Source organism: Ovis canadensis, chromosome 15, assembly GCF_042477335.2.
Source record: "Ovis canadensis isolate MfBH-ARS-UI-01 breed Bighorn chromosome 15, ARS-UI_OviCan_v2, whole genome shotgun sequence".
NCBI classification, from domain to species: domain Eukaryota; kingdom Metazoa; phylum Chordata; class Mammalia; order Artiodactyla; family Bovidae; genus Ovis; species Ovis canadensis.
In genome coordinates, this window is record NC_091259.1 from 68722475 (window position 1) to 68736170 (window position 13696).

At 42.2% G+C, this 13696-nt stretch overlaps 1 protein-coding gene across 1 annotated transcript in view; it reads right to left on the reverse strand.

The window, feature by feature from the left end:
• Nucleotides 1-11028: 11028 nt before the first annotated feature.
• DCDC1 (doublecortin domain containing 1) overlaps nucleotides 11029-13696 on the reverse strand; it is a 482101-nt gene continuing 479433 nt past the window's right edge. Inside the window, exon 39 of the mRNA XM_069554647.1 lies at nucleotides 11029-12435. The gene's annotated coding sequence lies outside the window, so the exon portion shown is untranslated. The remainder of the gene's footprint in view (nucleotides 12436-13696) is intronic.

Here is a 13696-nt window from a genome sequence, read left to right on the forward strand (position 1 = left end):
GAGGAATAACTTCGAATTGTATCTCACAGAGTGGCCCTCACACACAGTTTAGGGCTTTTAGTTTAGAAGTCAGTGCATTCTTTTTTTCTTCCCTAGAAAATCATTTGTTTATTCAGCAGATATTTGGGAGTACCATGCACCAGTATGCACCCAGGGATACAGGGATACAGTGGTGAGCAAGACAGTCACGTTCTCTGTCCTCACTGAGCTTACAGCCTAGAGGGGGAGACAGTGCTAAACAGTGTAGTCCTGTGTAACAGGAGCAATGATGGCAGAAATAGGGTGCAGCAAGAGCAGGTGGGGGTAATTTCCCAGGCCTACAAAGTCAAAGAAACCTTCATAAATTCTAGGATCCTTTGGTAAATTTTTTGAAGAACTAAAATTTTTTTAGATGAAAATGAAATATTACTGCATAAAGCATATGACTCAAAGATCCTTTTGTTAAATTTGAAAGATGGCAGAAGGTCTTAAATGTATCCTCTTGGCAAATGGCTAGTTAATCAAATAGGATAAAGCCCACCTCTTGGAGGGTCATTTCAATAGAAGTGTCACCAGCTGAGGAGGGACTGCACTTTCTTCCTCCACCAAATGGATGTTTCCTGAGTCTAGAGATGCCGAATGCTGAAAGAGAGTCTTATTATATATCTAAATCTGTCCTGAATGACACCAGGGAGCCTGTTGATTGCTTATTTAGATGCCTTTGCGTCACATTTTCTGCTGGTGTATTTATCTTTTAATCACATATCACAGTAACTGGAGTTACCTGGTAGGAGTTCCTCCATACCAACTTTTCCATCCTTGGATGCAATTTCAGAACAGCACCCCATCAGAAAGAGCAGCAGGATTCTATTAGAAAATCTATCTAATACAGAAATGTAGGTCCTTCACCACAGAATCTTCCAGTTCACAAACGCTGAGCATTTCAATAATATTACAACCCAATAATTCAGTGCAATAATTCTAGTTTTTAAAGAGTATAGTGGATTCATTGCCAATACATAGATCTGGCTTTCCGTGTGTTGAGATGCCACCTAGTGGACTGAATTACATACAAAAAGTAAAACTTATCTTTTATAAGTTAACAATCTAGCAGTTTCTTCCTAACATTTGAGGTCCCAGAGACAAATCTGAGCTAGGCAGAGCTCTTAAGTTTAAAATGTAACATCATATCTTCAGCATAGGTTCAGCTTGAAAGGGATCAGATTTGAAATTCCCTTTAAACATTATACCAAGGGAGATATAAAAGGAGAGTATCAGAAAATATCGGCATCAAAAGAATTGGTTTTGAGTTATCATTGGTGGTAGTTGATAGAGAAGCTGATGCAAAATAGAAAATAGCCTATTTTATCTAAGGTGATTAAGATTTGGAGCAAATAGAAAAATCAGACTTCAGAATTCAAAGTAGATAACAAATTTAAACGATTCACAACCTCTTATAGGATTAGGCATCTCTGAAGTTCCTCTGCGTTTGGTGAGGGCTGATGTTCGAAGAATGTTTATTGACAATTCACTGTGCTGAGCTCTAAGCTGGAACTAAGAATAATGAACCAAACTGGACAGAAAGCAGAGAGTTATTACTTCAGAACATTCTGGATTTTGCCACTTAATTCTACAGCATGATGTCACTGTTTCACCCATGTTTTCTTTGGGATAATACTAATGGAATTGATTGTTCTGTTCCTCAAGGACAAAGAGCACTCTGCTAGATGATATGAGCTCATTGACTTTCTAGAATTCTAGGACTTGTTGGAGGATTGTAGCATCTACAGCAGGAAGCTTGTTGAAGCAGTTTGATCTTTCCTTTGACTAAAGATCAATCTTACCATCTGCTACCAAGGGCTCTGGGAGTATTCTTCGTACTCACCTGGAGTTGGCTGTGAGTTGCTCACCTTTCACAGCTGGTGTGCTCAAATCGTTTCCGTAAGGACTAGGTCTGAAGCAGTGAAAAAGGCTTATGTTAGCCACTGTCATGTCTGAGTCTTTGCAACCCTACGGACTATAGCCCACCAGGCTCCTCTGTCCATGGAATTCTCCAGGCAAGAACCCTGGAGTGGGTAGCCATTCCCTTCTCCAGGGGATCTTCCTGACCCAGATATCAAAACCAGGTCTCCTGAATCGCAGGCAGGTTCTTTACCATCCATGACACCAAGGGCTCCCTAAAAGACATAGTGCCAATGGAAAAGACCAATGTCCACCAGAGTGAAAATCCAGTGAACACCTTCATTCAGATCACCCCCAGGATTATTTGAGTGAAGGGGGGAGAAGTTAAAGGGCTGAGCTGAATGGCTTACTTTTCTGTGATCTTGGTGGAAGAAATAATTGCCTTTTGGCTCCCCAAACCACTCCATGGAAAACAAATCAAAACTCCCAAGAAATCTGAATCTAAAGCCCAACCTGATGCTTTAAAGAGTAAAAAAAAGAGTTCATGAAAGTGTAGGCACAACACTTCCTACTCCCCCACAACCTGCCCCTACTTTTGATACACTGTTAGTCCTAGGATCCAGCAGTACAATCTCTGTCAAAGATGTATCATGCAAGTGACACGAACCAATAATGAGAGCCCGAGCACTGCAGGTCAGCAGACAGGCTGTTAAAGGTTGGTGAACTCTTGGTGAGAACAGGTCAGGAAGAATAGCAAAAAAAAAGCAAATAGAGTGCCAGCAACATTAACGGAAGTACAGTGAAGTAGAGAGTGTGAGAGCTCTAGTCTCAGGGACACCCAGGTTTGAATCTCATTGCTACCACTTACTAGTGGTGAGAATTTGGGGTGAGTGACTTAACTTCTCAGAACCTCTGTTTCCTCATCTGTAAAGGAGATAACAACAGAATCTTTGAAAGAGATGTACAGAAGAAATTAAGTATTATAAATAAAATGCTTATCAGTTTTAAATTTAGCTCAGTTAGGTATTATTATATGACTTATGATCATTAATACTGCTGCTGCTGCTAAGTCACTTCAGTCGTGTCCGACTCTGTGTGACCCCATAGACGGCAGCCCACCAGGCTCCCCCGTCCCTGGGATTCTCCAGGCAAGAATACTGGAGTGGGTTGCCATTTCCTTCTCCAATGCATGAGAGTGAAAAGTCAAAGCAAAGTCGTTCAGTCGTGTCTGACTCTTAGCGACCCCATGGACTGCAGCCCACCAGGCTCCTCCATCCATGGGATTCTCCAGGCAAGGGTACTGGAGTGGGCTGCCATTGCCTTCTCCACCATTAATACTGTCATGGGCTTTATTTGGATGCTGCTTGGCTACTGCTAAATGACACAGAATAGGGGGGGTACAGTGTGATAAGTGAGAGAATTCAAAGAGCTTTTGACCAGCTAGCTATATCACGAAATTATGTTGCCCAAGGTCTAAGAAAGTTATGCTGGAAAATCATCACATTAGACTTCAACTATTGAAAGGCCTCTCAAGTGGAAGAAGGGTTAGGCTTGTTTCTTGTAGACTCAGAGTGACTAAAAGTCAGAAGCATGTATATTTCAGGTAGATAAAGAAGTTTTCGCCTTAGGGTGATCTGTCTGGGAAGGTGGTAAATTTCCTGTCTGTGGAAGTGCTTAAATCTGGATGACTAGTTGTCACAGGTATTATGTTGGGGGGAAGGAGAGAGGGCTACATTTCAAGCACTGGACAAGTATCTGGCCGAGGAGAGTGTCCACATCTCATTCAATCCTGAGATTCTCTTGTTCTAGGATAATGAAGAAGAAGAAGATAAATAAGAAGAAGAAGACAGAGGCAAGAGGAGGAAGGCAGCCATCCTTGTTTTCTTCCTTTACTCCTTTGCTTCTGGGTGATGTGGGATTTAGCAAAGGCCACCACTAGCCCCTAAAACACCTTGGTACAAATTAGAAAAGTGGGAAGAATCTGACTGCAATGCAGGGGACATGGGAGACATGAGTTCAGCCCCTGGCTGGGAAAAGATGCCCTGGAGGAGGACACGGCAACCCACTCCAGTGTTCCTGCCTGGAGAATTCTATGGACAGTGGAGTCTGGTGGGCTACAGTCCATAGGGTTGCAAAGAATCAGATATGACTGAGGGACTGAGCAAAAAGGAAGGAACTTCTCTGGGCTGATGTACTCTTTAATTGCAGGGCTCAGCGAGATATCGGTGTCTTCCGTGAAATTGCAAGAAGGAGCCTCCTCCTCTGGGCAGGAGTGTGGTGAGAGGAGATGAATTCCAGCCCCCACTTGCCTTCTCAGCTGGGCACTCCTGTGTAGTGGATAGCCTGTACCACTGTGTGTGGCCATCTGAGCTCTAATCGTCTGGTCCCTTCACTCAAGACAAACTGGCAGGTGCCTTCAAGTCTTCTGCAGCCCCGAGGACCTGGGAATGTGCGGCCAGCAACATGACCATTATGCTCGAGGACACGTGGCCTAAAGTGAAAATTCTATGGAATGTGTTACAGAAGGCTAGATCAGGAATGATGGACATTTATGGGCTTTGGCTGCCAGAGTAAATATTCCTTTATTATAATATCCTAATTTCTTCTCGTGTCCATGATTGAAGTAAGAGTGTAATTTCAGGGCTGATCTTCTACAGATTTTCTTTTTTCTGCCCCCTTGCACAGTCAGGATTGGACATGTAAACTGAGCTTGGTCAAATAGGTGTCATCTCTTTGGAGACTTGGGATTTGGGCTTTGTGACCTGCGAATGATACAGAGCCACTCACCTGCCTGGCTGTCCTCAACGCCAGAGGCTTCTGTGTCCCCTTGCTCTGCTTCCTGCCTTCTGCTTCGTGGGCTTCCTATTTTCAAGGCCGGTATCCCCCTATCCTGTAAGGCTCCTGCTAATCTTCCAGTGATCTCCTGGTTGCTTATTTGTCAATAGTAAATTTCCATAGCTTGCAACCAAGAACTCTAACTAAAATACCAACATACAAGTTGATAGTAGCAGGCATCAATTAACAATATGAAGGGCTTCCCAGGCGGCACTGGTGGTAAAGAACCCACCTGCCAGTGCAGGAGACGTTAAGAGATGGGGGCTGGATCTCTGGGTTGAGAAGATCCCCTGGAGGAGGGCATGGCAGCCCACTCCAGTAACCTGGGGAATCCCATGGACAGAGGGGCCTGTCAGGCTATAGTCCATAGGGTTGCAAAGAGTCAGACATGACTGAAGCAATTTAGCACACACACGTTAAAAATATGAAAGTCTTGCAAGTCAAAATCTCCACTGCTGAAGGTCAAACTCTTTCCATGCTGGGATTAGGTATCACCTGCTAGTCCAAACTCCATTCCTAGAATAACAGTAGTTATCATGTTAATGTTACATTTACAGAGCATTAATTGAGTGTTAGGCTAAGGGTTTTATATACATCACCTCATTGAATTCTCACCACAACTCTTTTAAAATAAATACCAATATTATACTCATTTTTAAAAGATAAGGAAATTGTGGTTTAGAATAATTTACTCAATATCAATTTAAGAAGTGGCAGAATCAGTATTTAAACCCAAGTCTGGGTCACTTCAGGACCTGTGCTTATACTCACTCTAATATTCTGCCTCTTGTTCCCCATTATTTACTTATACATAGTGAATACTTGATCATTATTTCTTCAAATAATGAAATAGTCACAATAAATCAAATAGTGAAAGTGTTATTAGTCCCTCAGTCATTTCCAACTCTTTATGACTGTACTGTCCATGGGATTATCTAGGCAAGAACACTGGAGTGAATTGCCATTTCCCTTCTCCAAGGGATCTTCCTGACCCAGGGATGGAACCCAGGTCTCCCACATTGCAGGCAGATTCTTTATTCAGATACTAGGAAGTTGAAAAAAGCAGGTATTTACAAGCGATGAACTAGCTCTAAGAAGTCTTAAATTCAGCTCACGTACGTAGCCGTGTCTCAGCATTTGCTCTTTACATGTTCCAGTCAGGAGACCATGCTCCCCCATTCCTGGCGCTTGGAAGCAGTTGGACTACCTCAGCTGGTCTTTCCTGCCTGTTAAATATCCCCTGGACTGAGCCCTCTCCAAGCTCCCAGCAAGTTCATTAGTTACCTGAAAATACCTACCTCATCTGTCATCAACACTCAAATGGCCTGCGGGATTTTTCATTTCCACTCCATTTTCCAAACCCTTTCTAGCGTTTACCTCCCACATCTGGAATCAATCCTGACCAGAAGCAAAAAGCTGAACGGTTGGGCTCCTCCTGGGGCGGCCTTTCTCCAGAGGAGTGACAAGAATATGTCGAGGATGAATTAGCCATTCTCTTCTAGAGGAAGCCGCCGTGGCAGAGGCAGTTTTCATGCATTTTAATTTGCTCATTTACCCCCTTCGTCTTTACTTGTTTAAGCAAAATATTTAGTTTAACATTTTCAGTCATTACAGCCTAAAAAACGCTCGTGCTTGAATACTAGATTTATTTGAGTTGCAAATTGTGAGAATCCTTTAAAAATACCTCAGCTCATTATCCTTTTATCTGTCTCTGTAGAAAAGATGTTAGATAGAGTCTCAGAAAACACTGCTGACTTTCAAGCCTCCTACCGCCGCCCACACCGCTGTTTCTGTCTGTCTGATACCCATTCCAGAGAGAGAGAAAAGAGTGTATCAGTTTGCCAATTACAACGAAGTCAATTACAGGATTTTGATTTTATGCTCTTTTCTTTTTCTAAGCAGCCTGGAGGCCAACATCATAGACTTCTAGAATTGCTTTCAGGTGACAATTTTCAGATCCTTGCGAAGAAAAGATACTTTATTCGAATTTTTCTTCCTTCCTTCGTTCCTTTTCTCCCCACCATCCCAACTTCTTTCTTTCTTTCTTGGTGGGGACTGAATAAGAAAAGGCCACCTCAGGATATTAAATTCTTTGGAAATATCTTCACGGATAAAAAAAAAATTAAAACCCCCAAAACAAATGGTGATGAAAGCTGCTTTCTGACAGCCCCTAGGAGAATATGTGTATGCATATGGAAAAAGTCAATCTCTTGATTAGATAAACTGCATTATTTTAGTAATATGGCACATCCTGTCCTTAATTTTAAATAACCAAAAGATTGTTTTTTAATAGTTCTAGAGGAAACAACAATTAGAAACATCCAAGATGTCCAATATATACCAAGATTCAGCCCTCGGCACCTGCAGGGAGATTATCTCTGCTGATGAAGTGAAATATGACTATGGATAATAGAAAGTTACAGAAAACATGAGAAAAAAAATAATGAGAGGCAATCAGGAAGCTCGAAGTTTTCTATAAAAGAATTCATGATTTAAGAGAGTGAATCTGAATATTTTTGTCCTGTTTTCTTCAAAGTTGGGAACTGAGCTGGGAAGAGGTTTCGAAGCAGAGTTAGCTTTACGAAATTGGAAAGGGTCTTGGCCGGTGCCAGTCAAGGTGCTAAGAGCCTTCTGTGCCGTGATGGCCTCCATTGTGCAACCCCGCACGTGTGCTAGGCACGGTGGGGAATGCGAACCAACGCCCCCACTCTCCTTTTCTTACACCACCGGGCAATGCAATGGGGAAACCGCTGAGAAAGCAAATCCAACCTCCGGATTGAAGGAACAAAAACAATGTGAACAGTGAGCTCTTTGAAAAGAAAACTGCTTCCCTATGGTAGAAAATAAGGGGCAGGGGGCCCAGGCACGGAGCCCAGCAAGCAAGGAAGGTGGGCCCTGGGGAGTGTGATATTACACAGGAACATAATGGAGTAGACTTCATACTTGTCTAATTACTGGAGCTATTAAAATCTCTATAATTTAGATTCAGGCAAAAAAAAAAAAAAAGCTTATATAAATGCACACACGTGCTCCTGATTGGATTTTATGAATCCACTCCTCTAGATTCTGAAAGGACACCACCCTGCTGTGTACATGTGGCCGCTAAACCTGCACGACCTCCTTCCTCTGGCCCTGCCCCGGCCTCCAGACGAGTGTACTCTGTTACTGTAATAAGCAGTTAGGTTAGATAAGGCGACAGGTGATGGGATCATCTGTGTTGAAGCCGAATTAGAATGCCTCGGTCAATGGATTTAATCTAAACCAAATGCTTTGGGATTCTGAAAGCTCCAGCAACAGAGAAAATGTAAGTTTTATATTCGCCCAAGTTCAAACAGAGAGCAGACAGAGAGCTTCCAGAAGCTCAAAGAGTGGTAGCAAAAAAAAAATGTTGTTTCTCCTGAGTTCAAAGAAACAAGTAGAGTTGCTCTCTTTTTTCTTCAGCCGTACTCTCTTTTTTCTCAACCCAGAGGAGGGTTATCCTCTGAATGCCAAACTGAACTTGATCAAAGAAGTTCTTAGCACATAGTAGGTGCTCAAATTAATTAATTAATTAATTTAAGAAATTAGTACTTCTCGAATGGACAAAGGGAGTGGTGGTCAGTGTGGGAGTTTAGGGCCCAAGCTTTCAGCATCAGGCTTTACTTCGCCCCTTCTTCAGTGCCTCAGTTTCCAGATCTGCAAAACGGAGCTGATACTACTTGTGAGGACTGAACAGGTTAATGAATGTAAAGAACTAGCATAGTGCCTTATACAAAGCGGGTATTTTCACAGCTGGTACTCACTGCCTCTGGCATCTGCACGTCCACCTGTGGGTGACATGTCCCCTTCTGACAGCCTGGTGGTGATGGTGGAGGTCAGTGATGACAAGGTTTTCTTGAGCCACCGAGAGAAACAGAAACTCAGCAACATTTCTGCAGACATCTCAACATTGGTCAGACTTCACCTCTTCCGGAAGCCAGCACACCGAAATGTTTAGTCTTCTGTTGAATCAGATAACATTTGCCAGTTTGTAGTCAAGATACAGATAGGATAGGTGAGTTTCCCAAGGTCACACAGCTTGATGAGAACAGCATACGTAATTCCTTACTTACTAACTCCAGGTCCACTGTGCTCTTCCCAGAATTGTAAAAAAGGAGGCTTTCAAAGTAGCAAATAAGCTACTATTCTCTGGAAATGATACTTTTATAACGCTGCTCCTCAATCCTCTGAACAAATTGTTTTTGACAGTCATGTGCATTTGGATAGTAACTTGTCCAGTCACTTTCTATCCGTTTAGCCAATGTTCATTTCTTCATAGCATTTATCCCCGGTTGTTTCCTTACCTCTTAATTTGCTTCCTTTTTAAATCAGTTGTGTGCCTTCACTAGGCCAGTAAGGTCTGTGAGAACTAAGAGTGTCTCATTCGATATAGCCTCCAGAGCAGTGCTGGAATATCACAGAAATTTCATTATCATTACATCAATAAGCAGTTCAAATTTCCTCTGAGTATAGGGTATTCCTTGCTGCTCAAATACTGAGTAAACCAGAATCCTCTAAATATATGTTATCAATACACCCGTTTAAAATAATTTCTGCTAACTTTCAACTACATAATTTGACCCCTTCTCCCCTAATGAGGTGGAGAAGGCAATGGCACCTCACTCCAGTACTCTTGCCTGGAAAATCCCATGGACAGAGGAGCCTGGAAGGCTGCATTCCATGGGGTTGCTAAGAGTTGGACACGACTGAGCGACTTCACTTTCACTTTTCACTTTCATGCATTGGAGAAGGAAATGGCAACCCACTCCAGTGTTCTTGCCTGGAGACTCCCAGGGATGGGGGAGCCTGGTGGGCTGCCGTCTATGGGGTCACACAGGGTCAGACATGACTGAAGTGACTTAGCAGCAGCAGCAACCCCTACTGAGGATCAGAAGGTACCTTCTCCCAACTTACTTGAGTGTCATATAACCCTTCCCCCACTGGCCACAGGGCAAGTCTGAGATGTCTTTGCACCCATGAATGAAAGCAAGCCCATAATTTTGATGCCTTAAGTCCTGGAGTGTGATGGTCCTTTACTTCTAGTAATGGAGAAGTCCCCTCCTTCATTTCAGCATTAAAATTCTATAAAATAAAAATTATCTTGGGATTTCCCTGGTGGCCCAGTGGCTAAGATTCTGTGCTCCCAATGCAGGGGGCCCGAGTTCGATCCTTTGTCAGGGAACTAGATCCCACAAGCCCCAACTAAGGATCCCGTGTGACACATGCAGACCCAGTGCAGCAAATAAATAAATGACAAATATTATCTTATTTGAATTATTAGTCTGTGAGCTCTTTCTCCTACAAGAATACAATGGTACTTACTTCTTTTATATCTGCATGAGATCTTATGCCTAATTTTGAAGATTACTCCTTTCTTCAGGTCAAAAAAGGAAAAAATGATTTTTCATGCTTTATCTCATCTGATGCAAAAAACAGCTTTTGGAGGGTAGAAGGAAATATTATTCTCATTTCACAGATGAGAAAATAGATATGTCCCATGGGTAGTAAGAAGCACAGTAAGGGTTGAAACTCAGCTCCTCATTTGATGCTTAACAAAGATTTAATGAGCACCTACTGTGTTGCAGACTCCATGCGGGGCTCTGGGAACACAGCAGAGAGCACTCAGGGCACTGTGCAGGCATCTTTAGCTTCAGATCCATTGTCTTCTTCTAATCGGCGAACTCCAGCCAAGGACAGTGAAATTAAATCAGAATCCAACTTATTTTCATATAAAGATTTTACTGTTTTAAGGAAGTTTCTAAACAAAACCTTAAATGGGGGTTAAATAACATTTTAACATTGTTTCTGACTGTACAGCACACATTGACTAAATTAAGTGAAGTAGAGTCGTAACATGACTTGGAATAAAATAATCCAAGCATCTAAACATTTGACAATGTCACTATTTTATGAAAGAGGAGAAAGCACAAATGGGGGTTCTCAGGACACCGTGTTTCACTTCAGCTGAGCAGCAGTGACTTCGGGGCAGGTTCTGAACACCTGCAGCCACTCATCTGCTCAGTTTCAGCTCCCAACTTCCAGGGCTGTCGGCGTTCCCTGTTATTCTCCTGACAGACAAAAGGGAAACAGCATGTATTCCCTTCTGTCTAAAAGAGTAGCAAGTAAAAATGGCTTTGTGATTGTAAGAAACGTCAACTTAATTAGCTTTTTCCTTCCAGGTAATAAGTGCTTTCTCTAAGGAATGCCCAAAATGAACAACACTGTTTGAAGAAGTTTATCTTTCCATATCTTTTCCCACTTAAGATCCGTAGATGCAAAAACCACAGTCAAAGATGTTAAGAAATCATCGCGGTTTATCATTTTTGAATACAGCAAGGTAACATTACCACAGTGAAAGTTAGAATCTGCCTCTGCTGATGTTTTGAAATGTTCCACTGAGAGGTATGGATCCTATGTCCCCCTGCAAACCTTAAAGATGTCAGAAATATTTTCTATCAGTTCCTTGTTTGGAAGTTCACTAATGTTTTTCTGGTGGGTCTGTGAACGCCATGAAACGGCATGAGAAAATTATTTTTTGTATGTCATTTTGTAAGTTTATGGCTTTTCCAAAAATGCTCAAAGGAGTACATGAACCAAAACAGTATGACTCCTTTACAACCGTCTACTGAGGTTTTGAATGTTGTCAATACATCCATAAGTCATTTCACATAATTTTTGGATGTTTCTTCTAACTTGGCATTTGAGACCAAAATGTATAATCATCATAGACACATTTTAAGAATATGTGATGCCTAGTTTACACCATGAAATTTATTTCATTTGCTCAGTTTTGAAGTGTTTCTTGCCTCTGAAAAGCAGGAGGGACTAACTATAACTCGATTTAACTTGACTCTGAGGACTATAGCTCCTCAACAGCTGACTGAAACACAGTTCTATACAGCAGACCCTCTATTCCCCTTGTACTGCTGTAATTTTGGTTTGTGGTTTAGCACAAGGGTGGAAGTTGGCTGAACCTTGTCTTCCCATCACGTTGCTCTGGTAGTGGGGCTGCTGGGCATTGTCACTGAGCCCCGTCCCGAGTAAGTAAAAATAAGGTTCTCAGGCAATGGCACCCCACTCCAGTACTCTTGCCTGGAAAATCCCATGGACAGAGGAGCCTAGTAGGCTCCAGTCCGTGGGGTCGCGAAGAGTCAGACACAACTGAACGACTTCACTTTCACTTTTCACTTTCATGCATTGGAGAAGGACATGGCAACCCACTCCAGTGTTCTTGCCTGGAGAATCCCAGGGACGGGGGAGCCTGGTGGGCTGCCGTCTCTGGGGTCACACAGAGTCGGACACGACTGAAGCGACTTAGCAACAGCAGCAGCAGCCCTCTAGGCAATTATCATCTACTTGGAGAGAAAAAACGTGCTCAATATATAGGCATCTTTTCCCCCAACAGTCCATGCTATAGAATGGAAAATTTACTGAGTGTATACAGGTTTTCACTAGAATACAAAATCCCTGTGGCTAACACTGCCCATTAATTATGTCTTATTGTGAATTTATGGATAACTAATCAGTGTCTGCCCATGAAAAACACAGTTATTTTGAAGGATAAATTCTAGCACTAAATTTTTAAGTAAACTACTCAGATTTCTTTTGGATTTTCCTAAATTCGAAGTCTTCAGCAATCTAAATAATTGGACTTTCTATCACGGTTTTCTGTTTCCAAGTAGGTGGAGAAAGTTTTCTTTCCTGTAAGGGGGAGAGGGAGAAAGAAAGACAAGGGGGGGGAATAAATATATTATACACATACACACATATATACACTTATTTATATACAAATGCACATATATATGAAGTTCAACAGAAGTTGCTACTTTAAAAATATTTGTCAGAATAGGTGCATTAAAAGTTGATAAGGTTTGTAAAATTTATAGAGGCATTGCCTTCAAGGCCTGATGTGAGTTATGAAATCTAATTTTGTTTTCATAGCTCTGTGATAAAATTTTATCATTGTTATAAAAGGGGTCTTTACTAAGACTGACCGGAAATCTGAACTATCTGGCCAGGCAATAAAAACACATTCCTTAGCTACAAAGTGTCAGACAAGCAAGGTTTAACTGAAATTGATCGATAAGTCTTCCTTTCACAGTTGAGTGCATTCACTTTACCTCATAGGATAATAGTTTTTTTTTAATGGTTTTTCCATTAATATCAGACTTCAGTGTTAGTAAGAAACAAGAAAGACATAAAAGGGAGAGAGACATGCCATCAAGAGAGAGTGTTGCAATCTTTAATGGTAGAGCACCTGTGCTCAGATGAAGTGCTTGTGTGAGTGAGGGTTCAGACTTTCATTACTGATTGTTATGGGTGGAATTGTGCCTTCCCACCAAAAATCCACATGTCAAAGTCCTAAACCCCAGTATCTCAGGATGCACTCTTATTTGGAAATAGGGTCATTGCAGATGTAATTAAAGAAGATGAGGTGCCCTAATCCAATATGAGTGGGGACTTTTGGACACAGGACATGTGGACGGTGCCACATGAAGATGAGGCAGAGATTGGGACGATGATTCTACAAGTCAAGGAACACCAGACTGTCTGCAAATCACCAAAGGCCAGAGCAGAGGCAGGGGACAAATCCTTTCCTCACACCTTTCAGAGGAGCCAGTCCTCCTGACACCTGGAAGTCAGAATTCTGACCCCAGAACTGTGGGAAGAGAAATTTCTGTTGTTTAAGCCACTAGCCTGTGGTACTAGCCCTAGCATCTAATACACAGATGACTACAGCCATTAGATCAGAGAAGTGAGATACCCTAGCGGGCTTATCATGTCCTGATAAGCCAGTGAGGCTCCTCTCCTATGAACAAGGCAGTGCCCTCCACTCCCTCAGGTTGGGCGTCCAAATGTAGCTCATTATGCCTAACTCAGCTGTCATCAGGGAAATTTTCTAAGCAGGCAGTGACTAAACCATAAAATTATTCTTTAAAGGCATCCAGTGAAGTCATCGAAC